Here is a 22,261-nt window from a genome sequence, read left to right on the forward strand (position 1 = left end):
ACAGCCAGCAGGGAAGGTGTGTGCGATCTGAACTTACACTCTCCTACAACAGTTTCTACAGTTGGGACATGCTGTCCATCATTGTCCCTTCCCCAGTAGATAAATGTCTGTTTTGTTAACTCCATGTCGAATCAGCCCTGTGTGCAGAGCCCTGCAATAGTGGGAGATTTGCTAGTTCATTTGAGACCTGGAGAAGCAGCCCTTTCTCCAAGGCCTCAGGGCTCTGGAGGCACCTACCTGGGCTCACATCCTCTCCTGAGAGATCTCAGGCACAGCAAAATTTCCTCCAAGTAATAACAACACCAACCCTAGCCTCAATGCCCAGCCGGCTTCAGTCCGCTGAAACAATTAACTTAGGAAATTGCTGATTCTGTATCCCGGCACAGTGGTCCCCACAAAGTCCAGGGTTGGGGAATAAAGCCAGAAAGACAGGAACGAAGTGTGTGTATATGCAAAAGGTCTATCGCCTGGGGCACCTAAGAGCAAAGACTATTTGGGGGAAATAATTTATGCACGTAGAAATTTATTCTGTTTCTCTACATTTTGTCCAAATGTGTGCTAAGATAACTTAAAACAACTGCAGACCAATCCCTCTCTCATATTTATCCTAAAGACAGGGTTACATGGATACCCAAATGTTCTCAGAGGCAAATCTTAAATATACAAAGGATTTCCTAATTCATCACCACGTGCGTGATATAAATCAACAATCACCTACAGTGCTGAGTAAGGTAACGTCCTGTTAGCTCTGATTGAATCAGATATTAATTCATGGTGGTGGCCTTAGATTTCAGACATTATTAGCAGCAGATTATAAAGGAAAAGCAATATGGTATTCATGATCTACAGAGAACAGCAACAGTTTCTAATTTCCACTCATCCTCTGAATCATGTGATAGATTTCAGAAACTCACTTAAAATTGAGAAAATAAGCCATTCCTAATTACACTGAGGCAAGGAAATAGCTCATTTATGAATCTAAGAAGATTACAGAATATGGTTTTAGTATGTTTGTTTAGAATCCATGCCAAAATTTTTTTTGAGGCACAGATCTAGTTTTTTTTTCTGATCCTTAGAGCAAAAACACAATTTTAATGAAGCCAAATGTTAAAAAGGTCCCCACAGGCAATTATACCACTCAGAGATCTTGACAATTAACTCAGCCCCACTTTGAATGTGGGATTTTTGCATTTCATGGTACCGTAACTTTGGGGTGGATTTTTTTTTTAAATGAATACATTATTATATTATCAGAGTTTCATATGATTCAATATAAAAAACTGATGGCTACTCTCTGACCAATTGTTTGAATTCCCATAAAATTCAATTTCCAGAGATCAGCTAAAGAGATTCTTTAAAAATGAAATTCCAAGCATGTTGTTCCCAGTGAATTTACAATAAAACCCAACCCCCTTACCACAGCCTACACCATCTGGGGCCTTACTTTCCTCTCCATCCGCCACTCTGCGGCTTCTCTGCTCTTCTCGCTGCGCCTCGAATGCCAGAGCTTGCTCGGCTCAGAGCTTCTGGTTTGCTTTTCTTTCCTGCCTGGAAAGTTCTTCCCTGATCTTGGCCTGGCTGCGCTCGTCCTAGACCTTCTCTCAGACCATCACTCCTGGACCTTCCTCTAGAGTGGTGCCCCCTGGCCACCCCACTGCTATGTAGCCTATCACCCCCCTTCTTTTGTTCTAGCATCCATCAACATCTGCACTCCCCTCTTTTCTTGATTAGTTTATATCCACTTCAGTCAATAGATTAAAAAAATTTTTTTTAATATGCAATAGGTTTTAAGTTCCTGGAAGTCTGAGACCTCGTCCGCCTTATTCACTGTTCTTTTCTCTCCGTGCTGGCACCGAGTAGGCGTGGAGAAAACGTACATTGAATGAGGGCATGAACGATACGATGTGGGGCTGCTTCTATTTTCCTTTCTGGCCTGTCTTCTCAGGTGTTGGGATTAATTTCATGTGCCGATCACTGAACAGGAGCAGAGAGGTGGGGGGTGAGGACACGCAAGGAGCCGCGGAGCTGGGATTCGGGCAACGGCGGGGAGGGGCGCAGCCTCGCGGGGGCGCGGGGCTCTGCGGGGCTCTGCGGGGCTCTGCGGGGCTCCCACGCCTGCACCCCGGGGCCGCGGGGAGGCACACGGAGCAAACGCTGCCGTGCTCCTCCGCAGGCTGCGCGGGGAGATGAGGAGATGATGGCCGTGAAATTGCTGCGTAAACTGGAGGGCCCCAGGGGCCTGTGCTGCCACCCACTGTTGTCTTCTGTGTCGTGTTTCCATCCCGCCCTCCCCGGCCTCAGCTATCACGCTTTCCTTTCTCGCCTCGCTCTATTCCAGGGGGAAAAAAGAAGGGAAAATAGGGCCCAATCCCAGACAGGGAAAGGTCCCTGTTTCTCTGCCGGACACTGGTGTAGCCTCGGGGCAGTCTGGTGAGGACCCCGATCCGGCCCCCCACCCGGGAGGGGCGCCCCCGCCTGCCTCAGAGCCGGGGGGGCCAGGAGGCTGCGGGGCGGGCCTGAGAGCGGGGGGGGGGGGGGGAAGGGGGGGGAGGGAGGGGCAGGAGGCTGGGGGGGTGGCCTGAGGGGGGGGCAGGAGGCTGGGGGGGGGCCGCCCGAGAGCCGGGTGGGGGGTGGGCCAGGACCCTGGGAGGGGGCCAGGGGAGGCCAGGAGGCTGCGGGGCCGGCCTGAGAGCGGAGGGGGGAGCCAGGAGCCTGTGGGGGGGGACGGCCTGAGAGCGGGTGTGGGCAGGAGGCCGGGGTAGGGGGCGGGAGGCTATGGGGGGGCCGCCTGAGGACCGGGGGACCCGCTGAGCAACCCCCTCCCGACCCCGCCCCGCCGAGGCCGGGTGCCCATGCCTGGGGAATCAGAGCCGGAAGCTGTGCGTGGAAGGGAAGCCACAGGAGGAACCTGAAGCCCGGCGCAGGGAGGACACAGATGGCAGAAAGACCAGGAAACTTCTCTAAAGAGAGTTGTGTTTTTCCCGTGAAACTGGTAAGCGTCTCTTTAAGGAATGTGTGTGGTCTGACCAGTTGCAGGGCCGAGCAAGTGACCTCCCTGTCCCCAAACTGTTTTAAGTGGTGGCGGGGGCAGTTAAAGCCCCTCCCCACCCCCACCCGAGCACCCCCTGTGCCCCCCACCCTTCCTCACCTACGTCCCATGACCCGTGGCTGCCTCTTCCCAGCCACTAGCTCTGGAAGACTGAGGGCTGCTTTTCAAAGCCTGGGTGCAGACTGACAGGTATTCAGAGAAGAAGGCTGTATTTCCCCAAGTGCTGAAGCTTCCTCTCCCACCTCCCTTTTTTTAAGAAGCTTCCAACCACACAGAGATGATCCAAGAATAGACCACAATGAGGAGAGATGGGAAGCAAATCCCTCCCACAGAGAAGAAAACGGTCTCTCTTCCCAGAAATACTCACAAGACAGCTACAACAGAGCAGCCCTGCTTTGCACCCCCCAACTCCTAGAACTCCTAGTAAAATGAGGTTTTAGGAGTTCAAGAGCCCAACTAGAGATCCAATCGCTTTTCCTTATGCCTTAGGCCAAGGTTATGCATGAAAGTGTTTGTTTTTATTGTAGTTTAAGTGTCTGGTTGAGTACTTTCAGACTAGAAAACTATACCAACATTAAAAATCATGGGAGTATCGAAAAATGTTCTCAGTACATCCTTAACCTAAATAAAACAGGTTAACAATGCATCATTAATGCAAATAAAATAGTTTATTGAGTAGGATCCCAGTTTTGTAAAACAGAAAGAACTCTCAATCTGCCAAGTAGAAAGACTGAGGTGCCATATGCAAAATGTTAAATATTTCTCTGGGAGATGGGATTATTTTCTTCTTCGAACGTTTCTGATTTCCTTTTTTCTGCAATATTTGTGTGTTTTTACTGTAATCTGAGACATAAAATACAATAAAGTTTGGTGAGATGAGCCGGTGTGACTGTGGACACTTTTCAGCATACCTGTATTCTTACACATGCATGGTATGTGTGAGCACGTGTGCATGTACGTGTGTGCAGCTGTGTGTGTGCATGTGTGATGCGTGCATGTTTGTGCATGTGTTCCAAAGCTCTGGGCTACTCCTTCCATCCGAGCCAAGTTTGTCTCTGGAGAGCTCTTGAACTTTGGATAGTCTCCCAGAGACTATTTTTGGAGAGACAAATGCACATGCTGTCCTCTCCCAAGGGTTTCCAGCAGGTGGCCATTCCCAGCTCAGCTCAGTTAGGGTCGCTAGGGTCCCAGCTCTTGGTCTCCACTGTTTCTATGTGGAGGGAGATGGCAGGGGAACACCGGATTTGCTGACCTGCAGTTCTGCTCACATGCCCTCTGGCACACTCACTGACATCAGAGGAGGGGATACCTCCAGAGAGCTGGGCCATAAAACCCCTGTGCTCCGGGGAGGTGAGAGGGGTGAGACCCTGCCAGACAAGCACCCTCAGGCTCTTGGCCCCCAAGTGAGGGGACCAACTGCCCGGTCCAGCTGTTTTCTGTTTCTCCCTTCTCTCTCAGAAGTTTGGATTTCTTCTGACACAAACCAGTTCTTTGTCTCAAGGAATCATATCATCCTTTTTCCTCTAAGCATTTTAAAAGACAGTTTAAACAGAACAGTCAAAGGTTTGCGTTCTCTTAGGCCCCTTTCCTTTTACATCAGGGTAACACTCCCATTCTAATGTTAGTTTCTTTGTAAAAGCCTGTAAATCTTTAGCTGCTGGGGAACTGTCTTTGGGGACTTAACTCTAACCATCACCATGTACCTGTGAATGATTACTAAGCACATTTGGTTAATAAGTGACATTCAGCTCTGACAGTAATAACAGATATTTAAAGCAAAACACAGCTGGTGGCAATTTAGTGGCACCGGGTCACCTTAATTTTTTTGCGCAATTTAGCTGGGAGGAGAGATTGAATGTTGCCAGATGTCACCAAGCTAAAAAAAACAAACGTAATAGGGTCCTAAAAGAGGACCTTGAAGGATGCGTGTGTAAACGCATGTGTGCACACACACACACGTGCACATGCACACACGGCAAGAGGCCCCTGCTCTTTTCAAAGGCCACATTCTATTGTCACCTCCTGAGACCTGCAGGTCCTCCTCAGGGGCTACGAGTTCATGACCTCTCAGCAGCTCTTCACATCTCTAGAGCAAGCACATACTCTGAAGCAAAAATTAGCATTCATTGCCTGCCCATGGGCCAGAAATTAGGAATGTCCTGGAAAAGTTGGGGAAAATTGGTTCCTCAATAGCCAGGCCTCAGCAGCATTTCCACAGGCCAGTTGTTTGGCCATTTTGAAAAACTCACTCGGTGCTACGTCCTTCCGGGGACTAGGGCTACAAAGAAAAGTCGCTGTTCTCATGGAGCTTCACTCAAGGGCATGGGTGCTCAGGACAGGGGCCCCGCTCTGACCTGTGCCGTCCCCAGGAGAGGCTGAACCTTGCTCAGCTGTGGTCATCGGTTCCCCTTTTCAGGCCCTTCCTCGCTCAGGTCAGCTCTCATTTCTCTTTCCTAGTTCTGCCCCCAGCAGAAACCACAGATCTCACTCTGACTTTCCTCAGCCAGAGAACTGAGGTCCTTCTTGATAGCTTAGCCCAGACCCTACTTTTGAGTTCAGTCCAGTAGGAAACCTCTCTGGGGGTCACACTACAGGGCTCTCTTTAGCTCGGGGCAAACTGTCCTCTTCCTTATCTCAAACTGGCCCTTCCCTGCTCCTGGACCGGCCACTTCTCTTGAACCTCTTCTTTATCCTCCAGCTATTCAAAGTCTGACAATAGCTTTGCAGCCATCTGCCAGTTTTCTCATCACGACTTCCCTATCATAAATGAGAATCCATAAATGTATTTTTGTTTGTAAAGTACATAATATAGAGAGGGTGACTCCTGTTGTAATCAAGAAATCAGGATTTAAGGGATGATTTTGACTACTGAATCATTATATAAATATTCCTTTTTGCTTTCTGGCATATTGTAGTAGACAGGGAAATATTTACCTGAAATCTCTGAATTATAATCCAGCTGCCTTGACCTCTGATAATGGTTGCATAGCCCTTACCTTCTGCCCCGGTGATTGTAAACACTTGTGACTAATCTTTATCTGTACCTAGTTATCCATTTTTTCAACTTTACTGTCTTGTAATCACTGAAGACAGCCGCTGATGTTTATTAATATATCATGATTAGTTCCGGAAAATGACTCACCCCAAGTCCAAAGTTATCTTGATGACCAAGACCGGCTCTAACCTAAGTGGTCCCACCTGACATGCGCAGTAGCTTAGACTTTGACCTACAAGTCTCCTTGACCTCATTCCGCCATTTTCTTACACACGTTCTGTGATTAAGCATGTCATCAGTCTGTGCCCACACAATAATTGAATCACCTCTAAGCACATCATCTGGGGTCACTGTGCTCATTATCCTAAACCCTGCCCATCTTTGCTCTAATAAAACTATCTGAATCACTGCGATTCCAGGAGACAGGTTTTGGGCCGCTAGTCCATCTGCTCTCCTACTACATATGTAGTAATAAACTCTTTCTCTCTTTGAAATCCCGGTGTCTCAGGAATTGGTTTTTGAGTGCTTCAGGCAAAAGAATCCACGGTCTCTGTCCAGTAACACTGTTTTCAATTAAAGACAACATAGCTGCATATCTGCTTACAAATGCTGACCCCACCAAAGACTGTGGGTAGGGACCCTTGGGGGAAAGGTCTGAGCCCAGAGCCTCTGCCTCTTGGGAAGAGCCAGTTTTTCTCTGCACTTCAAAGCTCCTGATTACTTTTTCTTTTGAAGGCCTAAAAGACCCCAGTTTAGCAAGAAGGGAGAGTTAGCAAGTTACTGCCCCCCAGACCCCCTTCCCTTGCGCCAACCCGAAGAGCTGCCAGCCTGGCATCAGGGAGCAGCCCCTGCCTGGAGGAAATGCCTTTGTGCCTCCCTCTCCCTTTGAACTTGAGTTGTCCCTGCCTTCCCCTTTATCACCCTACTGAACAGATCATCACTCCTTTTCTTCATTTTCACGTGCTTCCTCTGCCTTCTCTGAGGAAAGAATGTAATATCTGATGGGCAGGTCGGGCGACCAGGCTTCTAAAGATAGCTCCATTCCTGTCACTGGTGTGAACTGGGGAAAGCTACCTACCCTCTTTGCGATCCAGGCAATCTCTTGGTTTCTTTCAACTTGAACATTTTGTGATTCTTTATTACCAGACTTTTATACCTTAATATGAAATGATGAAGAATAAGCTTTTCCTCAAGTATTTGCAGCTTAAGTCTTACATGTCACTGTGAAACGAATGCCTTCAATTTTGGTTAACGAATCTCAAGCAGAAGCAGAAGTTGCAGGGAGAGCCTGAGAAATAAAGGGTAGGGCAAGGGGCATCCCCAGACCCATAATTTATACCTTCTCTTGAATCATTATTCCACTAACGGGCTTACTCCCAGAGCCTAGATTTGTTATCCCCTGTTTTTTTTTCAAAATCATCATTTAAGCTCTTTGAAGTGCTGTGAACAGAGGGTTAATAAAACCCTTTCCCCTCTTCTAGGAGCAGTTGCTTTTAGTTAACCTCCTAGCTCCAGGGCGGCCAAAGACAGTGATTCCTGGACCATGTAGATGGCTTTGTGGGAACGCCTGATGTGTCCTGCTGGCATGCTCTGCTTCCTGACCTTATCGACTGCTGAGTAGGCTGGTGCCCAGTATTGGCCATGGAAACTGGCGAGCCTTAGAAGCCCCCCTAGAGGCACTGCAGGTGGTGCATTGACTTTCAGTGGTTTGAACAAGGGTATATGCCTGTGAAGCTGTCAGCGTTAGTCCATCGTCCAGGCATATGTCTTCCATTAATTACCAGTTTTTCTTTACAAATTAAAAAAAAAATGATATAAAAATGGGCAGTTTCCTCCAACTAAACATCACACATAAATCATGTTTTCAATGACTGGGCTATTGCTAAATGTTTCCAAATTTCATTATGAGTAATATAGGAAGTTTTAGTGTTACTTTCCCAGTTCTGTCATCTAACTGTGGTTAGAAGTCACCTATATTTCACTTTTAACCACTTAACCAAATGGACAGTTTGTTTCCGCCGTCAGCCTCTGCAGTTTCACTTACACATTTGCTATTACCAGGTCCCTTATGAGCACGAGGCCGCCGTCTAGGGGTCAATTCTGGAACTACAGGCTACACAGAACTGAAGGGGGTAAGTTCTGCTCACCCAGTGTCTGCCACTCGTAGAAGAGAAAGGGCATCTGGAAGGGGAGGCAGGGGTCCTAAGCGTCATCCGTTTATTACCAGCCTTCCTTTCAGTATAGTTTCCAAGATCGTGCTGCTATGAAAAGAGAGACCTCCCAATATTTACAGTGCTGGAGGTTAAAATAGTCTTTTTATGGGGCGGAGTACTAATATCCAGCCGACAAAAATTCCAAGCCTTTGTTAGTCTCTTAAAACAGCGTCTCCTGTGTTAATAAGGCTAAAATTCTTGCATAAATTCTTATAGTCACTTAGGAATGTAATAGAGCAATTTGAGAGAGTGACTAAAGGCTCCTAGTCTTGACAAATTTGCTACGAGGCTGCATTATGGAATTGAATTGTCACGGAACACTGGAAAATAAAGAACTTTACAGACCAACGAATATAAAGACCTTCTAGAGACCAGTGGTTCTGGACCATTACAGGGTCTCAGATCCCTTTGACACTTTGATAAAAATGAGAGACGTTTGCCCCATAAAATGCTATTTTACACAGAACTTGGATTCTAATATTAAAAGGCTCATAGATGCCCCACCCCAAAGTTCATCATAGATTAAGAATTCTTGCTCTAGTCCCACCCTATAATTTGGAAATGAGGTTTCTGCAAGAAAAACACCACATGTGAGGAAGCATCCTGGCAGGGTAGACTGAGAGTCGTGCTAGATGCTGGAAGGCTCGTGAGGTCCCCCACACAATGTGAAGCTGTGTCTGACCAGCCCGGTCAGGCCGTTCTCCAGACCATGTGTGTCATCCCGGGAGAAGGACACTGCGTGAGAGCCGAGACCTGCCCTGAGAGACTGCAGCTCTGCGGGGGGAGCCCACTTGGAATGAGAGGCCAGGAGGGACAGGAGTATCCTTCGTGGCTGGAGAGAGAGAGAACAGGAGTAGTTGGCAGCCCAGAGAAGGTCACAGGGAGCACGGACGTTGACCCGTGGACTGAGTGGAGATAGGGACTAGAGGAGTCTCAGCAGCGTGGTTTGTGACCTGGAGGTCCAGAGAAATAACAAAGAAGCAGAAAAGCAGCAAGAGGTGGAGACCAAGAGCCAGGCACTTCGGAACTGCAGGAAGAAGTCTTGATTGTTTCTGAGACTTCACCCAGCCACTGCAGAAAGAATTTCTAGGGAGGGCTGAAAGAAGCCTGGGCTTCCAATGTGGGGAATAGAAATATTGTTCTTTGGGTTCTTGCTACAAATGGGTGGTGTTTTGATTCACCAGAAACAAAAGCTGGTATGAGGCAGTTGCATCTGTGTTTTGATTTCTATTCTCCCTTACAACATGGCCACAAACTGGCATGCCTGAGAATTCTCCTGCTGCTGCTGGCTGGGGCGCTCTCAGTCACGGACTTTGTGGAAACTCGTCATATGTTTTTCTGAACCTCAGTTTCCTCTTCTACAAAATGGGACCGAGACTTGATGAGCAGCATTCTTTCCAGCTAGAAAAATCTTCTGATTCTATGATCAAATTGGAAGGCCTGAGTTGGATTCTTTTAGTTCAGCAGATATAGTGAGTCATTTGCAAACTGCTGGCATAAGCACTATCCTTTTCACTCAAAATTCTACTTTTGTTTCTTTTTTTGTTTTTGAAAAATTGGAAAGAGGAGCATGCGAGAAACTGGGAGAAAAGCCTTAAGAGACTAAAAAACATTTTTTTTAACTAGTAAAGAAAATGAGCAGACAGTGATCAAAATGGGAGTTATGAATTCAAGTTGATTGATTCCTAGAGTTTCCGCCTTCAGAACCGAGCCTCCTAGCTGGAAGTTTAGAGGCCGGGCAGGCCAGTGGTTCCAGTCCCATTTCCCATGACTCCATTTAATCCTCAAATCAGTGGCTTCAAGCTTGACATTTGCACATATCAATGTCCAGGAAAAGAAACTCTGTCTTCCCATGGCTCCCTCTTAAGGATGCGGAATTTTTAAGAAGTCCAAGCAAACATCCCCTTGCATCTCATTTAACCAAACTGGCTCCTGTCTATTCCTGAACCTGAGTGGTGAGGGGGTCACCCGTCCACTTTTGGCCTACCTAAGGGTATAAGGACAACCAGGAGAAAGGGGTCAACACCTGAAAAAAAAATCAGGGTTTGTTAGAATGGGGAAGTAAGTGATGGCTGCTGGACAGACAGTCTTCAGTGCTCACCGCATGATGCATTTCAAACATCTGATTGTTTTCTTTTTGAAATACAATGGGGTTTGTGACCCTGTTCCCCATTTTACAGGTGGAATGATTAAGCTCAGGGTCACAGAGTTGGGTTAGACCTTGTGACACAGAACTTGCTCTTCAGAGTCCAGGGCGTTCCTACATTCATTTCAAACAGCTAGATTTTGGGCTTATCCTTTTACCCAGAAAGTCTGCTTCTGGAGATACTATCATAAGGAAAGAATAATGAATATAATGAATATGAATAAAGAAGTACAGACAAGAATGTTTATTCCAGCGTATTTATTTGTGAAAAGTGGAAACAATTAATATGCAATTCGTTAAATAGTGATAGTACATGCGTACAATGGAATCTCACGCAGCTATTGTAATTACATTGTAGAAGATGTTATAACGGCCTGGAAAAATAGTCACAATATATTGCTACATAAAAAGTAGGCTATAAAAGTGTTAAGAAAAAAAAATAAACAGATTTAGATGGAGATACATTTCATCAGTGGCTACCTCCTCATAGTAGAATTATAGATGATATTAATTTCCTACTTTGTGCTTATCTCTGTTTTCCAAGTTTCTTTGGTGAGAATATATAACAAAGAATTTATTTGGCAAGGATGCTGTAAACGGAAACAAAAGGCTGTTAGTTTTGAAGCTATTTTAAAAATTTATGAACTTAATTTTCTTTCACTAGAACACTGATTTTCAGACCTAATTAACAGGTACCAAAGAGTTCCATGAGGGATTTCCAGAAATAGATTTGGGAGGTTTATAGCCTTACTTTCAACAACCTCCTGAGACCTGTCTTCCAGGCTGATCTAATCCCAGGATAAGAAATACCTTTTGGGGAGATCCTAAAATTTCTGCACTCAGCTGCCTTCAAAGTATGGTCAGCATTTCCATGGCCAATGAGCAAGGTGCAATATGTGTTTTGGAGAACAAGTAGAGAGCAGAAAACTACAAATCCTTTGTAAGACAACACTTACGACTAGAGTTTTTTCTGACATTTAAAGAGTCTGGCACATATTCGGTATCTGGCAAATATTAGTTAAATGAAGTGACGTTAAGCCGAGAACAAGTATGTGGACATATTAAACATGAAATTGCCCAATTATAAATGCTCAGCACAATGCCTTCTACAAATTAAGTTAGGAAGAGAGCACAGAATAACTCCCAGGCACACTGCTTTTTCTGGAATCGTTCCTGGGTCTCCTGGCCACCCAAGTCTTGCGGAGTTCTCCCACATTTATCCCGCTGTCATGATGAGAAGCTCTTTCTCTTCTGTTGACCCTCTGGACCCTGAGTGACTCTGTCTCCCGCACGTACGGAAAGTACCCAGGAAACAGCACCACCAAAAAATTCACATTTTCCGTCTCATGGCAAAATCAAAAGAAAAAAAAAATGTAAAGATCAAATCCTGAAGGAATATAAGGATGAGAGTTATTCTGGTCAGAGGCCAAAATGAGGTGGCCTGCCCCACATACTTCAAACGGGTGAAAGTTGGGCGCCCCCAAGCCCTAAGCAAGTATCACTGAGAAAACAAGCACATCTAAGAATACCCCAGTGTCTGCTCTGCTTTGAAGGCAAACAGCCCCCCCCCATTAGAAACAGCTTTATTCATATGCCAGATGTCCATATTTCCCTTCCAATTACTTTCAGAAACATCATAAAGAACCATTAGTGAGAGTGTGAGATATCCTGTCATTTTTTTCCTTAATCTATCCATCCTTATGAGTTCAATCTGATCTGAAGATTGCCATCTGCTTATTCTTAAAGGGTTTTGATTGGGGGGGGGGCAGGAAAAGGATGTGTTTAACTTCAACTTTTATCCCCAGAAGTACTAACATGTATTTGGTTTAATCATAAAAAGTAGATAGTCTTACTAAAATTTTAGCAAAAATATCTACACGTTCTGCACGCTCATGCACACCCGTCCCCACACCCCACATTGGTGCATTCTCAGCATTTCCTGACAATAATATGAACACCCAGAAGTTCCTTGGAAGCACAAAGTCCATATCTTGAAGTAATGGTTCTTCTGAACTCTACGCTCGTCAAACCACTTGGGAATCCAGAGACTCGAGCACATCCAGGATGAACTGTAGACTTCTTTCAGACGGGAACTGAATTGTGCCCTCTCTTGTACCCACTGCCTTTGGCACAGAAATATTTGTTGAATAAATAAATGTGCTCAGAAATATTTGTTGAATAAACGAATGAGTGAATGAATTCATAGTTCATTGGTAATTGTTGAAGGAAATGCAGATGGTTAACCCGGTGTTTTAGTTTGTTAATGCTGCTGGAAATGCAATATACCAGAAATGGAACAGCTTTTCAAAAGGGAATTTATTAAGTTGCAAGTTTATAGTTCCAAGGTCACAAGAATGTTCAAACTAAGTCATCCTTTCTTGACTCAAGAAAGGCTGATTCTGTCACATGGGAAGGCATATGAGTGGTGACTACTGGTCCTTGTTCCTGGTTCCGTTGCTTCCAGCTTCTGCTGTCAGGGGTTTCTTCCCTAAGTGTCTGTGAGCCTTCCCTGAGCTCCTCCAGGACATTACTCTGGCCTCTGGCTTGCTTAGCATCCCATGGAAGGGCACATGGCGATGTCTACTGGGCTCTGCATCTCCAAACGTCCCTGTCTAGGCTTCTGCTCTCTCTGTCAGCACACCAGGCATCTCCAAATGTCTGCATCTCTGTCAGCTCTAAAGCAACTGTGTTTTCTCCAAAATGTCTCCCCTTTTAAAGGACTCCAATAAACCAATCAAGGCCCACCTTGAATGGGTAGAGTCACAGCTCCGTCCAATCAAGCAGCCACACCGACAATTAGGTGTGCCATATCTCCATGGAAGTAATCTAATCAGAAGGCCATGCCCACTACTGAGTGGGTAAATCTCCATGGAAACAATCTAACCAAAGGCTTTCGCCCTACAGTACTGAATCAGGATTAAAGAACATGGCTTTTCTGGGGTACACAATACTTTCAAACCAGCACACCTGGAGAATAAAAGATACAGAGGAGCTGGAGCTCATCTCAGATCATTGAAACGCTATCATAGAGTAGAGGGCAGAGATTTACTCTCTCTTGTTCCTTGGATCAAAACTGGGGCTGTTTAGTGAAAGTAACTGCAAGGCAGTTTTGACTCAGGGTCCTGACTGATTTGTGTATCCACCTTGGAGAACTGTGGGATACTATGTCCAGTACTCAATTTTAATTTGAGTCTCACAGGATCCATAAAGAGAAATTTGGGCTCATGGTTAATTAGAAATCTATTTAAGAAATCTTTACTGAGTATGAGGCCAGATGATGCTCAGGGTAGGGTGGACAGGAAGCAAAAATGACAGGATTTCTTCCATTTTGAAGCTTGCAGTCTATTCAGGAATGTAGATAAGTCATCAGGTAATCTCAGAAAGCACAGAGTGAGAAGGGCTATGAGAAGGGAAGTCCAGATACCTACAGCAGAGGTGCTCATGGATCCCAGGAGGCTTAGATTCAGGAAAAAACAAGGGAAGGGAGGGAGGGACTCAGCTTGCATAAAGGTCTTGAGACATGAGAGAATGACACTTCGGGGAACACTTTGCCACCTGAATCCTGCACCTTTAATCAGCCAACTTCTCGCCTCCAGTTCTACTTATTCGTGGCTGAAAATGTTTTCCCAATTGAGTCCTGCTGTCACCTTCAGCTTCGGTGGCTGAGTTTGGCTTTTCAGATTCTCATTCACATCACTGAGACTTATTCTGAGGCTTGATTTCTGTCTCCTGCTTCCTTCTGGCCCATCCCTGAAGGAGTCAGAACTTCACTGGATGCCGAGCTCTCCGTGTAGATAGTGAACTTGGGAGATCTGATGCTCTCAGCCAAGACAGACACCACATAAAGGTTGGACATAATAGGCCTGAATCAAAAAGCCAAACTTCAGTGAAGCCACATTCAACGTGGCAAGACTCACATTCAAAAAGCAACAAGATGATGAAAATATTCTGGAGTTAGATAGACAGTTGCACAACCTTGTAAATATACCAAAAACAAAAAACAAAAAACCACACTGAACTGTCTACTTTAAAATGGTGAATTCTGGTGCGTGAATTATATCTCAGTAATCATCATCGTAATAAAAACAAGAATCAGCTGCTGATTTAGGCTGAGCATAAACATTATCTCTGGTTAAACTTCCTGCTATCCTTCTATTAAGAAGGAGAACGAATTGTCTTTGGACATATTTTTCCCATCTCTAGAAATTCCTGACAACTTTTTCGTACCCTCTTAAGGCATGAAAAAATTTGATGCTTGCTGACTCTATACGCAGTCTATTAATTAATACCAGGTAATTACATGTTATGCCTGTTTCCCAATTTATACTTTTAAGATGTGCATTAGTTTGTTAATGTTGCTGGAATGCAAAATACCAGCAATGGAAGTCCTTTTTAAAAGGGAATTTATTGCATTACAAGTTTACAGTTCTAAGGCTATGAAAATGTCCACATTAAGGCACAAACAAGAGGTTGATGCTGTCTGAAACATCTATGTCAGCTGGGAAGGCACCTGACTGGCATCTACTGGTCCCTTGCTCCTGGGCTCCATTGCTTTCAGCCCATTTTCTGTGCTGGTTCCTCACTTGGCTTCTCCAGGATTGAGTTTCATTTCTTGGCTTCCCTTGGCTCTCCCCTGGTTCTGGTTTGCTTAGCATCTCATGGGAAGGCACATGGCGACATCTGCTGGGCCTGCATCTCCAAATTTGGGGTCTTATGTGAGCTCTGTTGGCTCTGTCGCTTCTGTTCCCCAAGTGTCTATATCTGAGCTTTCGCCAAAATGTTTCCCCTTTTAAAGGACTATAGTAAACTAATCAAGACCCACCTTGAATGGGTGAATCACACCTCCATATAAACAAAAAGCCATACCCACAATTGAGTGTGTCACATCTCCATGGAACAAATCCAATCAAAGTTTCCCACCCTAAACACTAGGTCTGGCTCCACAAAATTGGATCAGGATTAAAACATGGCTTTTCTGGGGTACGTAATAGTTTCGAACTGGCACAGCATGCTTTCACATTGATCATAGCAAGTAGCATTGAGCATTAAAAGCACATCCAGGCCGCAGGACCTCTGGGACTCTGTTATCTCTGTAGCACAAGGGCCCACTGGCCCAGTTTTCTCCATGACTCTGAATTTCTCACCAAATCTTCAGAGCAGCTCTGAAAGGTGCGTACTCATTTCTCTCAAGGAAGCAGAACTAGGGAATTGGAAGGGCTGAGTGGTGTCTGAACCAGGTCCGGAAGTGAGTTTCCTGGGTCCTGGTCAAGCATTCCTCTGGTATGACACAATGTGGACCCTTCATCCCAGGAATTTACCATTAGGAGTCACTGAGCTGATGAGGATTTGAGGCAGGATCGTAGGTTTTTAAGAGGTAAGCAAGGGAGGCAGGTTTGCCAGAGCATTGGTCAACTCAGGCGGTGGCCGCTGGTGGGGGTGTTAAGTCTGGAGAGGCTGTTTGCTGAGGAGTCAGCATTCCTTAGAGCACAGGGGAAGTGGCTGTTGCCAGAAAACCCTGAGTTTTCCAAGTTGGCAATCAGTATACAACTGAGTTTTTATAGGAATTTGCCCAGCTCTTTGGAAAGTTCATGTGGTATAAATAAGGGCTTGGAATTCTCTGTATTATCTGAGAAACAAGCAGACATATTTTGGAGCCCTTGGATTTAGGAGACCTGCTTACGTGATTATTATAATCACTTTTAGCTGAACTGTGCAATATGAAGTTTTAAAGCTAAAAACAATGTGATTTTTTCTGATCGTGTGACACTTAAAAACAAGCAAACACCAAGCAAAGTGAAGACAGAGTAGAAAAAGCATTTTATGCTGAATCAAAAAAAATTTATTCTGAATCTTGGCACTCCATCGAACTAACTGGTTATGCCCACTTCTCAGATCCCCAGTTTCCTCGGCTGTAGATAAAGGGCTTAGAGGAGGTGATCTTAAAGGACAACTCGGCTTCAAAACACTATGATTTGAGACTGCGTACTCCATCACATTCTTCTCTCTAGACCTTGGGGGCTTCTGTGTACTCCAGCTTGCACAGTGGAACCTTCCACGTCACCCTCATGCTTCTTACCCTGGAAATAGAAAACCCAGCCACCATCTGGTGCCAACCCCTGAGCTATGACAGATGACACCCAGTGACTCTTCCGTGGCTGTCTTCCCTCCTAGGGAAGTTACTTCAGAGGTGCGTAGAGAGCCTGACCTGGGCTAGAGAGACAATTAATGAAGCGGTTAAGAGCATGGGCTCACTCACCACCCTCCCCCTGTCTGCGTGGGACATGACTCCCAGGGGTGTGGATCTTCCTGGCAGCGTGGGACGGAGATCCTGGAGTGGGCTGAGACTCAGCATCAAGGGATTGAGAAAAACCCTAGAACGAGCTGAGACTCAGCATCAAGGGATTGAGAAAATCTTCTCAACCAAAGAGGGGGAGAGTGAAATGAGACCAAGTGTCAGTGGCTGAGAGATTCCAGGCAGAGTAGAGAGGTTATCCTGGAGGTTGTTCTTACGCATTAAATAGATATCACCTTGTTATTCAAGATGTAACGGAGAGGCTGGAGGGAAATGCCTGAAAATGTAGAGCTGTGTTCCAGTAGCCATGTTTCTAGATGATTATTGTATAATGATATAGCTTTCACAGTGTGACTTGTGATTGTGAAAACCTTGTGTCTGATGCTCCATTTATCTACCATGTCAACAGATGAGTAGAACATAGGAAATAAAAATAAATAATAGGGGGAACAAATGTTAAAATAAATTTAGCTTGAAATGCTAGTGATCAATGAAAGGGAGGGGTAAGGGGTATGGTATGTATAATTTTTTTTCTGTTTTTGCTTTATTTCTTTTTCTGGATAGATGCAAATGTTCCAAGAGATGATCATGATGATGAATGTGCAACTATGTGATGATATTGTGAATTACTGATTATATATGTAGAACGGAATGATCAAAATAAGAATGTTTGCATTTGTTTGGTGTTTTTGTGGTATTAAAAAAATTTTTTTAATTAAAAAAAAAAAAGAGCCTGGGCTCAGGGGTCAGACAGACTCAGTTGTACCCTGAATCAGCCAGGTAGTATGACCTTGGGCAAGCAAGGACACTGTGCCTGGTCCCTAGTGGATGCTTGATAAAGATACCTGTATTGAAGGGACAGCATGGCCTTGGAATACTGGAATGAGATGGGAAATGTGATACAGGCTGGGGCTGTCAGGGGAATTGCCACCCCTTTTATCTCCAACATTACTGGCAAAATTGTTTCCCAAAGGTAACAAGTCCAGCCAGTCACAGAAGGAAAAGAAGTGGTCTCTATCCAAGGGGAAGAACATTTGACTCAACGTTTCAATAAGTTGCCTGAATTCTTAGGAAGGAGTAGAGTGAGATTAGAGGCACTGGAAAAGAGGGGATGGATGAGAAGCCAAGGAGCAAGGAAAGAAACCAAGTGGGGGGGCAAATGAGGTTATTACTGAGAACTTCTATGTTATGATAAAAGCTATTTCTAGGCAAATTCTAACCGTTTTATCAAGAAGAAGGAATGAGTTAGCTAACTTATGTTTCTGCTTGCAGAAATATATGGGCCTTTTATCTGCATGTGGAGTTTGTTTCAAAATTGGCATTATGTGTTTGTAAATATATAGATATATTATGGAATGCACATGCCAACCGATGCAATCACTCTTCATCTCTTCCACGTGTCACTGGATTTCTTACCAGCTTCAAATTCAGAGCAGGTACCACACCTGGTAGCTTGGCACGAATTGCCGGTGCCCTCACTTGAATGTGTCAGCTGCTGGGGAGGGCGGAGCAGGAACCAAGGCTAGCCCAAGCAGACCTGCAAATTCTAACCTGCCACCTTCTGACGCATTAAAGCCATAGCAAGGTGGTCAGCCCGTGGGCTCTGCACCCAGATGCATTTGGCTCAAATTCTGACACCATCATTTCCTAGATCTGTGACCTTCAGCAATTACTTTTCTGTCTCAGGCTCAATTTCTACATTGGTAAAATGGGGCTAATGGTAGTACTTACTTCGTAGGGTTGAGGAAGGATGAGCTAATGTATAGAAAGCTCTTAGCACAGTACCCATCCCATTGACAATGTTCAATACATACGTAATTACTATGTTCTTTTCTGGGAGCACCAATATGTAGATCTTATGATTGGCCCCAAGTTCAAGAGAGTGGGTTTGTGTAGTATAATGGAGGAGCATGGAGGAAATGGGCTTTAGAGGGTGTATGGCCTAGTCCCTCTCTCCATAGCGTAGTCCCTTTCACTATTTAATACCTGTTTTCCAATATAATGCCCTAAAATCCCAGCGTATAGAAAAACAACTTTTTGTAACAATCAGAAAGAAACAAGATAGAATTGTCAAAAGTAAAAACATTTCCCCAGGCAATAAGTAATAAGTAATAATTTTATTTGTTTGGTCACAAGTTAAAAGTACAACTTTCCTGTAAGAAAAAAATAAATAAGAGCAAAAATATTTTTGAATGCCATCTGTGGAAGAACCACCCATCCATTTATTTGTAGAAAGACAGTCTCCCACTGTGTTTTTCACAATATGGCTACATATTGTAGTCATCACTTATTGCACCAGGCATGGTGCTAAGTGATCCATTGGCCCGTGCTAGTTTCTAGGGCTGCCGTATCGAAATACCACAAACTGGGTGTTTTAAAACAACAGAAATGAGTTTTCTCACAGTTGAGGAGGTCAGAAGCCTGAAACCAAGGTGTCGGCAGGGGTGGTTCCTTTTGGAGGGACTGAGGGAGGAGTGGTTCCTTACATCTCTGCTAGCTTCCGGTGCTTTCTGGCAATCCTTTGACATTTCCTTGGTATCCAACCTCCATCTCCATTGCCACACAGCTTTCTTCCCTATACATCTCCTTTGTGTCTCTGTATACAAATCTTCCTCTCCGATCTCTTCTAAGGATACCAGTGTTTGGATTTGGGGCCCACCCTAATCCAATATGACCTTGCCAATTTATGACATCTGCAAAGAACTTACTTCTAAATAAGATCACATTCACAGGTTCCAGGCTTATGACTTCAACCTATCTTTTTTTAATTTTTTTTATTTTTTTGGTGGGGGGGCACAATTCAAACCCATCACAAACCCTCTGTCCTTTAATTTTCTCAATAGCCCAAAGAGTAGGTATGTCAGGGCCATGCCCATTTTACGGAGAGGAGAGTTAGGATGCCGTGCTGGTTTGAAAGGATGTATGGACCCTAGAAAAGCCATGTTTTAATCAAAATCCCATTTCATAAAGGTAGAATAATCCCTATTCAATACTGTATGTTTGAAACAGTAATCAGGTCATCTCCCTGGAGGTGTGATTTAATCAAGAGTGGTTGTTCAACTGGATTAGGTGATGACATGTCTCCACCCATTTGGGTGGGTCTTGATAAGTTTCTGGAGTCCTATAGAAGAGGAAACATTTTTGAGAATGAAGGAGATTCGGAGAGAGCAGAGAATGCTGCAGCACCATGAAGCAGAGAGTCCATGAGTCAGCAATGTTTGGAGATGAAGAAGGAAAACGTCTCCCGGGGAGCTTCATGAAATAGGAAGCCAGGAGAGAAAGCTAGCAGAAGATGCCGTGTTCGCCATGTGCCCTTCCAGCTGAGAGAGAAACCCTGACTGTGTTCACCATGTTCCCTTCCAGCTGAGAGAGAAACCCTGAACTTCATCGGCCTTCTTGAACCAAGGTATCTTTCCCTGGATGCCTGTGATTGGACATTTCTATAGACTTGTTTTAATTGGGACATTTTCTCGACCTTAGAACTGTAAACTAGCAACTCATTAAATTCCTCTTTTTAAAAGCCATTCCGTTTCTGGTATATTGCATTCCGGCAGCTACCAACCTACAACAGATGCACACAGAGGCAGGTTTCCTTCTCTACCCCAGGTAGAGCTGGGGTTGAAGTTGGATGAGACTGCGTGCCAAGGCCAAGCTGGAATGGGACCACGATGGAAACTGAAGTCATCAAGACTTTTGTTTTTAAGACTGATAGGAATAAGGGAAAATAAATAAATAATAGGAGAGGGTTAAGGGGTTAAAAAAAATTGGGTAGATGGAAATACTTGTGGTCAATGAGAGGGAGGGGTGAGGGGTACGGGATGTATGAGTTTTTTCTTTTTGTTTTTTTTTCTGGAGTGATGCAAATGTCCTAAAAATGGTGATGAATACACACTATGTGATGATATTGTGAGCTATTGACTGTGTACAGTGGATGGACTGTGTATGTGTGAAGATTTCCCAATAAAAATATTTAAAATAGTAATAATAAGTTGGAAGCATAAGTGAAGGAAAAAAAAAAGACTGCTAGGAGGAGCAGGGTGTAAATGGAAACCTGTTTCTCTTACCAAGCCAGCCCTGGGCACAGCTAGTAGTTATTTTAGCACTAGCATAGATGGATCTGAAATAATAATGCACTGGATATACTTGAGACCTCTGAATCGACTTGACGTTGCATGCAGTCATGTGTTCTCTGGACCCAATCATTTCTCCCTAAGCATTATGCCATGCCCAGCTTTCCGTGAAGGTGTGAGGAAGTACCTTCAACTTTCTCATTATATAAAGTCTCCGCATGATTTTCCACCTTCTGCACTAAGATTCAAAGAATCTAACCAATTCCCCTGAGAAGTAGGGAATGGGCAGCTGTTATCATTTTCAAATTATAGACTGAGAAATTGAGATACACATAAAGAAATAAAGCTGTTTTGCAATTTGGAAAAGCAGCTCTGCGGCTGTGAAAATATTCACTAGACTCTTGACCACACAGAACACGGTTTTTATTGCCCTCTCCCTAGATTACGTGCAGCTTAGTTTGAGAGAGTTGTTTATTTTGTGGCAAGCTACTGACTAAAAGAGCCTAATTTCAACTCTCTATGCTGGCAGGTGGTAAAAACAAAGGGAATTTAGTTTAGGGGAAGAGGAGCTGATAATGGGAAACAAAATGGTAGCCGTAAGAAAAATCTGTTTGGAGGCCTTTTAGAGGACCCATCACTTTAATTTGCTCGAGCTTGGGCTTGGAAACATTGCCACCAGGGTTAATGTTTCCCACAACTGCTTCTCCATGGTCAGCCCACGACGAAATGGCCACAGTTCAAATGAGTTAACACACCATTAGGGGTCTCAGACAGAAACACCCAAGAAGCAGAGGAGAAAGAAACAGCCCATCTCTTTCATCTTTCTCAATATTTCCTGCTCCCTCTCGGATTCTGTCACCCATCTTTCATTCCACCCCATTTCCTCTTTCTTCCTTTTCATTTCCTCATTTTGGGACAGTGAGAGGTCACGGTTTTGCTGCCAAAAGTTGCGACACCCTCAGTAGTCATGGCAGCAGGAAGCAAGGATGGACCCTGCCCCAGCGGCCTGGGGGGTCGGGGGTCTGACCTGCGGAGGGAGAAAGTCTGGCACTGCGCAGCGGTGGGGAGAGGGGGTCCCCAGCTCACCTTTAGATCTTAAGCTGTCTTTTCACCTTTAATTTTGTTCATGTTATTTTGTCAAAGGTAATTTAAACTTTGGGGCTGTGTAGTCCATTCCGTCAACCTTTTCTTTTCTTTTCTTCATGGTTTCCAGGTTTGTCCCTCACATAGGAAGCCCTTCTCAAGGCTAAGAGTGCAGATTTAAATGCATGTATCGTACTTGTCGAGACAGAAAGTTGGGCAAGCTGACACACTTGAAGCAGGCCTGTTCCAGAAAATGTGAAATGTGTAGATGCCGTGCAGGCACTTGGACCCTGAGATGCACTTCTCCCAGGAAAGCCCCCAGGGTGCCCTTCCATCCTGGCTCCCTTACTCACCCCCACACCTTCTCCACCCTGGCCATTTAATCTCGGGGAGGGGGGAACGGTCAGTTTCTA

General features: G+C 44.8%; 1 long non-coding RNA gene across 1 annotated transcript; it reads left to right on the top strand.

Moving 5' to 3' along the window:
• The first annotated feature begins 2,322 nt into the window (after nucleotides 1-2,322).
• LOC143661488 (uncharacterized) lies at nucleotides 2,323-3,530 on the top strand. The gene is made up of 3 exons (XR_013164631.1): nucleotides 2,323-2,430; nucleotides 2,842-2,992; nucleotides 3,307-3,530. It is a non-coding gene; the product is annotated as an uncharacterized LOC143661488 (long non-coding RNA).
• Nucleotides 3,531-22,261: the final 18,731 nt, after the last annotated feature.

This window comes from Tamandua tetradactyla, chromosome 17 (assembly GCF_023851605.1).
Source record: "Tamandua tetradactyla isolate mTamTet1 chromosome 17, mTamTet1.pri, whole genome shotgun sequence".
In the NCBI taxonomy this organism is placed as follows: domain Eukaryota; kingdom Metazoa; phylum Chordata; class Mammalia; order Pilosa; family Myrmecophagidae; genus Tamandua; species Tamandua tetradactyla.